General features: G+C 37.6%; 1 pseudogene; it reads left to right on the forward strand.

The window, feature by feature from the left end:
* Nucleotides 1-5,460: 5,460 nt before the first annotated feature.
* On the forward strand, nucleotides 5,461-6,289 carry LOC122442490 (annotated as a pseudogene).
* The last annotated feature ends 5,148 nt before the right edge of the window (nucleotides 6,290-11,437 follow it).

The raw sequence follows: 11,437 nt of genomic DNA on the forward strand, positions 1-11,437 counted from the left end.
TTCCAATATTCTTGCCTGGAAAATCAAGGTGACTGAGGTGCCTCACTGGCTACAGCTCATAGGGTCACAAAAAGTCTGACATGACTGAGCATGCACACACACATAGATGATTTCAATCATAATCTACTAATCAAGAAAAAAATCAATCATGTTTGGATGTTCTGGGTTAACTAGCATTTAGTCAATGACATTCATTTATACATATCACAAATACCCAGCGAGTACCTATGATGTACCAAGCACTGTGCTGAAGTCCGTGAGACAGACACTGTGTTTGATACAGAATCAGATTTCAGGCCAAGAAGGTACATACAAATAAATAGACAATCACAATACAAAATGTTGAAAGAAAAGCAAGGTACTGTGGAATTTCCTAAGAGAGATCTGTATTAATAAAAGGAATTCTATGGGAGAACCCTAAAGAAGTAGTACTTTTCAGTAGCAGTAATACTTATGATGACTCTCAATGTTGAAAAGAAATTTAAGAGGCAAATAAGTGGGGAGATAGAATGTTTCATGCAGAGTAATATGCACAAAAGTTGTTCTCATCAGGAGACAAGGGTATGTGGTATTTTGGAAGAAGTAAATGTGAGTCAAAATGGTTGACACTTTGAATTTAAGAGGGTCATAAGGATATATCTCAAGCCATCAAAAAATCTTGATGACTGTAAAACTGAGAAAGAGTAAATTTAAGGAAGAATACATTAGTATTCTTGCACCTCATAAAAAGGAAAATAATTTTCAACAGGCATGTACATTAAAGAGGGTAATCTCTAATTCAGTAAAAGTGAATAAGTATTCACATGAAGAAATACATTTCTCTAGGCAAAGCCTATTAACTATAGCTAAAATATGGAAATCATTCCAATATAAGTATTGTGTAGAAGAGTATGATTGGGAAATACAATACTTTTTTAGAGAAAAAAAAGTATTTCCTCACAAAGATAACATGTATCAAACATTTGAGTAAAGTGGGCAAACTTATGTCTTTAGTGATTTTACAGTGACTCTTGATTTGCAGTATACTGGAATGCAAACAGGTCAGTACAATTTAGAACCATGATCAATATTCACTCCTTCCTAAATTGCTACCATTAAATCTTTCTAAACCTCATATAGAATGATTAGATTTCAATAGAACTTTAGAGATTATTTTATCTAACTCCTTATTGTATGTGAAAAAAGAAAAGCCATTGAGAATAGTCAAACTCCATCTTGTTTCCCTCAGCTTTTTCTGAAGTAAAACTGACAAATAAAATTGCTTATCTTAAAGCACATAATTTGGTATTTAATATATGTATACATTGTGGAAAGATTACCACAATTATGTAATTAACATATCCATCATCTCACTCAGTTATCTCTTGATTTGTTTTATGGTGATACAATTGATAGCTACCCTCTAAGCAATTTTCTCATCTTTGATTTTAGGTTTGATGTTTTGATGTTTGATTTTCTAACCAGATAGCTCATGTATTAGAAATGAATTACTGGTACTGTGTATGTGTGAAGGGGAGAAGCGTATAAAGCATGTGCAGAGAGGGGTAGTGTTTTGTTCACAAATTATCAATCAATGAGCATAAATTTCTGGGCGTGAATGCTAGACTGCTGACTTCACACTTGCTCCTCCCCTAATAGTCTGTCTTCCTGAGAAAGCATGATTGGATCAGAACAATCCCTAATTACTATGAGAAATTTTAGAAAAATATGCATCCTTTACTGATGCCAAATTATGCTTGGGAATCTGTCCTCATGGAGTCTATGGTCTTTAATTGGTTTTAGTCCTGATAGGACTACCAGTGGCCAAGAAATGGAGAAAATTAAAACACACTGAGATAAAGTGGACACGACTGAGCGACTGAACTGAACTGACTGACTGAGATAAAGTGAAGAATGATCAGGGCTCTTTGAGTTCAGTTCAGTTCAGTTCAGTTCAGTCACTCAGTCGTGTTCTACTCTATGTGATCCCATGAACCGCAGAACCCCAGGCCTCCCTGTCCATCACCAACTCCCGGAGTCCACCCAAACCCATGTCCATTGAGTCGGTGATGCCATCCAACCATCTCATCCTCTGTAATCTCCTTCTCCTCCTGCCCTCAATCTTTTCCAGCATCAGAGTCTTTTCAAATGAGTCAGCTCTTCACATCAGGTGGCCAAAGTATTGAAGTTTCAGCTTCAGCATCAGTCCTTGCAATGAACACCCAGGACTGATCTCCTTTAGGATGGACTGGTTGTATCTCCTTGCAGTCCAAAGGACTCTCAAGAGTCTTCTCCAACACCACAGTTCAAAAGCATCAATTCTTTGGCACTCAGCTTTTTTTATAGTCCAACTCTCATATCCATACTTGACCACTGGAAAAACCATAGCCTTGACTAAACAGACCTTTGTTGGCAAAGTAATGTCTCTGCTTTTTAATATGCTGTCTAGGTTGGTTGTAACTTTCCTTCCAAGGAGTAAATGTCTTTTAATTTCATGGCTGCAGTCACCATCTGCAGTGATTTTGGAGCCCAGAAAAATAAAGTCAGCCACTGTGTCCAGTGTTTCCCCTCTATTTGCCATGAAGTGATGGGACCAGATGCCATGATCTTAGTTTTCTGAATGTTGAGCTTCAAGCCAACTTTTTCACTCTCCTCTTTCACTTTCATCAAGAGGCTCTTTAGTTCTTCTTCACTTTCTGCCATAAGGGTGGTGCCATCTGCATATCTGAGGTTATTGATATTTCTCCCGGCAATCTTGATTCCAGCTTGTGCTTCCCCCAGCCCAGTGTTTCTCATGATGTACTCTGCATATAAGTTACAGAAAGAACACTGATCAGACAAAGATAGGAAAACAAGCAAGAGAAGGCTTCCTTGGGTGGGTCAATTGAAGATAGCGTAGAGGCTGTCCATATAATACTCACCATCTCTTTTCATGGTATTTATCTGACTAAATTACAATTATCTGTGCATTTGTCTGTTTGCCCTTAAAGGTGAAGTTCTGACCTTATCTTTGTTTTCACAGCTGTGCTATGGTACAGTGCCTCACACTTAGAAAACCTTTTATATCTGTTTGTTTGATGGAAGGATGATTGGAAAAGACTTAAAAAAATGGAAAGGAAGATGAGAAGAAAGGAAAGAAGGTGAAAGAAAGAAACAGACATAATCAGATGGAATTAGAAACTTTTAAAAATTTTATTTCAGATAGTAATCTAATCTTCTCCCAACATTTAAGAACCTTGTGACTCAGAAGTATTGCACATATTTCCTCATTTTTCTTTTCTAATAAACATATAATTGAACATTAAACATATATAATTAAACATTGCTTGGTAAACTTGCTTGGCAGAAAGTCCCACTTGCTTTTGATGAAAAAGTTAAGGTAAAGAACTCCCAGCCATCCACATAATTGGGGATGTTTCTGAGGGAACTAACAGCATAACTAGACAAGAGAGATTATTGATGTTTGCCTGGTGTTTAAAACATGGATCCACATAAATGCATGATTTCATTCCAGGAGGTAATAGTTGGCATTGTCTGTGGGTGGGGGGTTAGATGAGGGAGAAACCTACAGAAGGATTTTCCTTCTCTACATCAATTCTCTCACACTGGAAACAGTTTTCTGAACTTCCTGTGACAAATCATGCCTCTAGCTCTCATCTGTGAATAGAATTTTCTCCAACAGGTGTATTGGCTTAAACCAATTGGAGTATCCATTTCATACTCTACAGTAATTGGGTTCAGTAACACTGAACAGAGTTGATCAAAGAATACATTTGCTGGGATTTCTGAAAAGGAAAACTTTTCACTGGTTTTGGAATGAGTAGTTCCAGTTTAGGAGACTGGAACTGCTCAAGTCAATTGGTTATCCTGAAGGAAATCAACTTGATGATGAAACAGAGGAAAGGGTCTTAAGATAGGGATGTCCATTACCTCGTTTAAGCTACTGCAGTTGTAAAGTCAGAATTAGCCATATTCTTTTCAGATCTATTTAACCAAGCAATTTCACTTTAGTTTATTATAGTTTGGGTCAAGATTTCCTCTAATTACAAGCAAGATAATCATTAATTATGCAAATAGTGAACTAAGAAGTATAAAACCAGTATTTGAGTCAATAATCTTGCCACAAAGCAACTACACTTTGTTGGTTAGTCACCTTTGCAGTTGAGAAACTGACTACCCAAAAAAAGAAAAGGACAAATCTCCCCTGTTTGGTTAAAAAATATAGTTGTGTCTCAATAGACACAATGTATGTTAAAATACTTATTAAATAGTACATTAATAAACAAATGTAAGGGAATATCTTTCATAGCTTGAAAATGAGCATTACTTATTTTATTCTTACTGACAATGAAACTGAGGTAGAGAAATTAGATGGCAAAAAGTTAAATCAAGATATTTTAACTTTTTATATAAATATATCTCTGCCATACCATGCTGCTGATAAAATGTAGAACAATTTGCAAAATTGTATCTAATTAATGATGGCAGTTTCTGATTAATTATTACCCATGTATCCCTTGATAGTCCTGCTGCCACAGATACCCTTATGGGCTTTCATTGCACAGACATGACCTTGAGTTTCAACATTGTCATGTGTTCAGTTACAGACAGACATGATTTGAAGCAGCCAAATTTTCTTTTTACAACCAGTAATTCACATTTAGTCTGTTCAAAATACTCTTGGGGTTAGCACATCCAGAAGGCATTATCCCAAAATTAAACACTCATAGCTGCTTGCAAAATACTTGCAAATACAGAGCATTTGCAGGGTGGCTAAACAGATACAACTGTAGTATACTGCAGAGATTTGGGAGAAACTTAGGAGTGAACATATTAAGGGTGATACTTTTCTTCCACTGTCTCCTAGTCTTTGTTCAGAGATAAATTAATTTCTTCCAAATGACATCCTGCTAGAATCTTGGCTATACCGCAAACTAAAATGTTGCCTTCAGATACCCTAGATGTCTGTGATCCTTGTCCACTCCATAGATCCCCCTGTCATTATTCACACTGAGGAGATATTTGCATGGGGAGTACTTAGAGGTCTCTATGAATAATGCCAAAGTGAAACAGAACTGTAGTCAGTAAAATTTAGGGACAAGTGATTAGTCCTTGCAGAATCTACTCTAAGGCCCACAGTTATGCCCGTGGGAAGACTAAGATTGGGGCAGATGCCTGGGCTGATGTCACAGAAGCTCACTCTTAAAGTGAGGCAAGCAAGGGGACAGTATGAATTCAGAACCTAAAATCTACATCCCATTATCAGTAGGTCAGGTGTTCCTCAAGGAAAAGGATGGGGTTTTATACATTCCTGTTTTTCAGAGCCCAGCATACTGCTTTCCACCATAGGGAGCCTTCTTTAAGTTGGCTAAGTAAATACACTGGTGTGGGGTGTAAGTGCTACAGTAGAAACTCAAGATATGATAGGTACCAACAGGAAACAGAAGTGAAGACGGCATATCCTGGCTGCCTCTTAGCATCATGAGAGAGTCATGTGACACAAGCATCTGTATCAGGTTTAGAAAGACTCAGTGGTTGGGTTGTTGCAGCCACGGTTACCCAGCCAGGGACCTGAGCCAAACACTCATCTTCAGAATATCAGGCAAAGACCGAACTGAAATCTTCACAGACCATCATGAAGGCTCCATTAAAAGGAGCACAGATAGGTGGAAACTTCATGAAGAAAGAAACCTGGTGCCTTAACTCTTTCAACAGATCCTTAAGAAGATAATAATAGAGACTAAAATGTAGATGGGTGAAGTGATGAGAGAAGCTGCCTTTTCATTTTCTGAGGCCAAGTTCACAGCGAGGGACTTAAGCACCCCAGCTATCCAAAATGTAAATGGACCCCAAATGAAGATTAGAGCAAAGAAAGATAATGTAACAGGTGTTCCTTTGCCAGTGTTTGAACTTACCATGAAGGAACTGACAGTTATGAACTGACTGGCTTAGGCCGAGGTGGGGAACGGTTTGACTAAACTGAAGAGGAATTATGCCAAAGCAGTGGAACTGGATTTGCTGCAGACCTCCTTTGTTACTTTGGATAAAGCTATTAAGATAATCAACAGGCAGGCAAATGCCATTGAACATGTCATCATTCCCTGGATTGAACCTACCCTTTCCTATATCATCACAGAGCTGGATGAGAGAGAGCGAGAAGAGTTCTACAGGTTAAAGAAAATACAGGAGAATAAAAAGATTCAAGGAAAAATCTGATAAGACCTTGGAGCAAGAGAGGGCAGCTGGAGAAGTGACAGAGCCTGCTAATCTCCTGGTTCAAGAGAAAGATGAAGATCTTCTGTGTGAATAATCTCTCCTGTTCTGATTCTTTCAGAAGCCTAACATGGCACCATTTTAATTCATGGTGTGTAGGTGTGGTATGTGTGGCTATTTATTTTTTGGCTTAAGAATTTCACCAGTTGTTAAATTTCCCTGAATGTCTGTCTATGGTATCTGCCTTTGCAGAGTCATAATTAAACAACTAATAATCACCAATGAAATCTGTAAAACCTGCCCAGGAACTTGTAGAATTCATTCTGCACAAGTGTCACCCTACTTCACTTATATGTCTGTTACAAGTGATCCCCTTACCAAACATATTAAGAAATCCCTTTTAGGAAGCAGCAGTGGTCTCAGGCCAACATACGTAGATCAGCTGTTGCTGGAGCAACCTTTGTTCCCATCTGTTCCACCCGTTGGCACCATTGTCTGAGATTGCTACAGCCATTCTTGTGTTAGTTATTGTGGAATTTCTCTCCTCAAGCTTTATGAAGACCTTCACCTATTTTTGTTTGAATAACAGGTCTCTGTCATGGGAACAATTCTGCCAATTCAAATATGACTATGGTATAAACAATAAAATGATTTAAAAAAGAAAAAAAGAAAGAAACCCAAGATCCTGGGGTCAAATGCTTGTGTACCCTATCCCATGAAAAAGTATAAAGGAGAGTGACTGGGATCTAGGGTCACATTCAACCCCAATATTTTGCTGAGGATACTTGTTATGTTAAGCCAAACAGTTTAGAGACACAAAGGAGACTGAGGCTATGGTTTAGATCACTGTGAGAGTCCTTTGTGAGAGATCAGGGGAAGGTAAGGGAAATCAGGAAGAGGGCTGGGCATATGTTCCAGGAAGCTTTTTCTGAATGTCCTCTACAAAAGTAATGCATTTCCTCCACATTTAAATTGCAAAAATTTTATAATATTTAGTAGATTATGGGGAATGGAAAGCAAAAGTAAGAAGTCAAGAAATATCTAGAGTAACAGGCAATTTTGGCTAAGGAGTATAGAATGAAGAAGGGCGAAGGCTAACAGAGTTTTGACAAGAGAAAACACTGGTCATAGCAAATATCCTCTTCCAACAACACAAGAGAAGACTCTACACATGGACATCACCAGATGGTCAATACTGAAATCAGATTGATTATATTCTTTGCAGCCAAAGATGGAGACTATACAGTCAGCAAAAACAAGACCAGGAGCTGACTGTGGCTCAGACATGAACTCATTATTGACAAATTCAGATTTAAATTGAAGAAAGTGGGGAAACCACTAGATCATTCAGGTAGGACCTAAATCAATCTCTTATGATTATACATTGGAAGTGACAAATAGATTCAAGGAATTATATCTGATAGAGTGCCTGAAGAACAATGGACAGAGGTTCCTGACACTGTACGGAGGCAAGGATCAAGACCATACCCGAGAAAGAGAAATGCAAAAGGCAAAATGGTCAGCTGAGGAGACCTTACAAATAGCTGTGAAAAGAAGAGAAGCAAAAGGCAAAGGAGAAAAGGAAAGATATTCCCATTTGAATGCAGAGTTCCAAAGAATAGCAAGGAGAGATAAGAAAGTCTTTCTCAATGATCAATGCAATGAAATAGAGGAGAACAATAGAATGGGAAAGACAAGATATCTCTTTAAGAAAATTAGAGATATCAAGGGAAATTTTCATGCAAAGATGGGCACTATAAAGGACAGAAATGGTATGGACCTAAGAGAAGCAGAAGATATTAAGAAGAGGTGGCAAGAATACACAGAAGAACTATGCAAAAAAGGTGTTCACACCCATATAATCACACTGGTGTGATCACTCACCTAGAGCCAGACATCTGGGAATGTGAAGTCAAGTGGGCCTCAGGAAGCATAACTATGAACAAAGCTAGTAGAGGTGATGGAATTCCAGTTGAGCTATTTCAAATGCTAAAAGATGATGCTGTGAAAATCCTGCACACAATACACCAGCAAATTTGGAAAACTCAGCAGTGGCCTCAAGGCTGGAAAAGATCAGTTTTCATTCCAATCTCAAAGAAAGGCAATACCAAAGAATGCTCAAACTACCGCACAATTGCACTCATCTCACAAGCTAGCAAAGTAGTGTTCAAAATTCTCCAAGCCAGGCTTCAACCGTACATAAACCATGAACTTCCAGATGTTCAAACTGGTTTTAGAAAAGGCAGAGGAACCAGAGATCAGATTGCCAACATCAGTTGGATTATTAAAAAAAGGAAGAGAGTTCCAGGGAAACATCTACTTCTGCTTTATTGACTGTGCCAAGGCCTTTGACTGTGTGGATCACAACAAACTGTGGAAAATTCTGAAAGAGATGGGAATACCAGACCACCTGACCTGCCTCCTGAGAAATCTGTGTGCAGGTCAAACTGCAACAGTTAGAACTGGACATGGAACAACAGACTGGTTACAAATAGGAAAAGGAGTACATCAAGGCTGTATATTGTCACTCTGCTTACTTAACTTATGTGCATAGTGAATCATGAGAATCGCTGGAATGGATGAAACACAACTTGGAATCAAGATTGCCAGGAGAAATATCAATAACCTCAGATATGCAGGTGACACCACCCTTATGGCTGAAAGCAAAGAAGCATTAAAGAGTCTCTTGATGAAAGTGAAAGAGGAGAGTGAAAAAGTTGGCATAAAACAACATTCAGAAAACTAAGATCATGGCATCTGGCCCCATCACTTCATGGCAAATAGATGGAGAAACAGTGGAAACACTGACAGATTTTATTTATTTATTTTTGGCTCCAAAATCACTGCCGATGGTGACTTCAGCCTTGAAATTAAAATATGCTTGCTCCTTGGAAGAGAAGTTATGACCAACCTAGACAGCATACTGAACAGCAGAGACATTACTTTGTCAACAAAAGCCTGTCTAGTCAAGGCTATGGTTTTTCCAGTAGTCATGTATGGATGTGAGAGTTGGACCACGAAGAAAGCAGAGGGCTGAAAACTTTATGCTTTTGAACTGTGGTGTTGGAGAAGACTCTTGAGAGTCCCTTGGACTGCAAGGAGATCCAACCAGTCCATCCTAAAGAAAATCAGTCCTGAATATTCATTGGAAGGACTGATGCTAAAGCTGAAACTCCAATACTCATTGAGTTTCAAATTCTCTGACTCATTTGAAAAGACCCTGATGCTGGGTAAGATTGAAGGTGGGAGGAGAAGAGGACAACAGAGGATAAGATGGTTGGATGGCTTCACCCACTCAATGGACATAAGTTTGAGTAAATTCCAGGAGTTGGTGATGGACAGGGAGGGCTGGCATGCTGCAGTCCATGGGGTCGCAAAGAGTCAGACATGACTAAGCAACTGAACGCATGTCTAACGCTCATTATTTATTATTCCTGGTAGATTATGATCTCCTTGAAAATAAAACTCATATCTTTTTCACCAGTTACATTCATATTACCTCAACATTGTTTCTTCTATTTAGTAAATTTCCAATGAATGTTTGTTGAATGAAACTGTGCCCAAAGTTGTTACTTCGCTGACTTCTTATGGCAATGGTGTATATAACAGAATGATCTGGAGTGATTTTAAACATGCAGACCTGGATAGGCCAGTTCTATGCACCACAGATTCTGATGCATTCAACTAACTGGCAGACTTAAAACATTGTTTAATACCCCCAGATCATTCTGATATATGTACCTGACTAAATATCAGTACTTTAGTGAGTGAGAAAAAAAATGCTGTTGATTTCCAATACATATATCCCTAGAATAAATTTCAATTTGCCCAAATTTTCTTTAGCTTCCTTCTTCTCAGTTAGTATTCTTCTACTCCTTATGGCACCCTATTTTCAATATACTTTCCCATAGGGACTATCTCACTTAATTAGCTGTCTGCCAGATTGGAAAGCAGTCCCTGATCAGGTGTTAGCTGATGCTTCCTATGGTGTTACATCTTGTAAAGCAATTTCAATTTAATAGGAAAATGTGAGGACCAAAATCTTTAGGGCTTAAGATATCTAATAGGGGTTTCAAGTACCAGCATGGGAGCTATTTCAGGACAGGGAGGTCTTTAAAATAGACCTCTAAAATCACAACAAAATGGGTTTCCCACTTATGAGGTTGGCCCCATTTCTCCAAACATCAAATATCAGTTATACCTGACATGAAAAGTTTCTGGTGATTTCTATTCTATTGAATATAGTCCTGAATTTAAGAAAACATTTATTTGTAAATTGTTCTTTATAAGTATCTTTCTTATAGTATCTTTTAAAATCTATGATGTGTGTTTATATATATACACACACAATGATTTGTGGGACAAGTTTAGCAGTGACAGGTAAATTAATCCGAGCAGTTTTCTTTCAAAGCTAAGTCAAGGTTTCTTTGTTAATGAACATTTTCTTCTTTCCTTATCATAAGCTTAAGTGGGACAAAGAGGAGCAAGACTGCCACCAGAGAAGTGCTACAGTAGGAGGTTACAACCCTTCATTTTCTCTACGGGTTTGATTAGCATTGTTCCTTAAACTTTTCAGTCAACTTTAATATCAACTTAGGGCAGATAAGTTAAAACTAAAGATAGAACTCTTCTACTTAAAAAAAAAAAAAGTTTGGTTTTTATTTTTTAAAAGAACAAAGGCTGAGAAATGACATTCCTTATTAAAGAAAATCTGTCAATTATTTATCTTCTTTGTTTTACACCTCTTCTAAAAGAAGAAAAAACACACATGCACATGCTCACACACACGCACACAAGCAAATATACAACCTAAAAGACAAAGAAACAAAGAAGTCTCCAAATGGTTAAATGCTACTTTGTATCAGATACTCTTGCATATAGACTATATTTAATTTTCAATGTAATCCTATGAGGATAAAATATTATTGTGTTTATTTTTTTTCTACCATTAACTAACTTGAAGAAATTCCACAAGGCAGGATTCAATGTTCATTAAAACACACACACACACAAACACACTCTCAATGGAAGAATGTTATTTGCATGATTAGATGAAAACAGCTATATTTTTCCCCATAAAGTTGGTTAAATTGTAATATTTTCTCATAAAGTGTGAATCATTAGTACCAGAAAACAGCAGAACATGCACATGTGATTCATTACATATTTTCCTAGTTGACTTTAATTGATATTAATTTTTTTCATGCAAACATTTATTAAACAGAAACTGTAGCACTTGTATCAG

The sequence above is a fragment of the Cervus canadensis genome, chromosome 5 (assembly GCF_019320065.1).
Source record: "Cervus canadensis isolate Bull #8, Minnesota chromosome 5, ASM1932006v1, whole genome shotgun sequence".
Taxonomy (NCBI): Eukaryota; Metazoa; Chordata; class Mammalia; order Artiodactyla; family Cervidae; genus Cervus; species Cervus canadensis.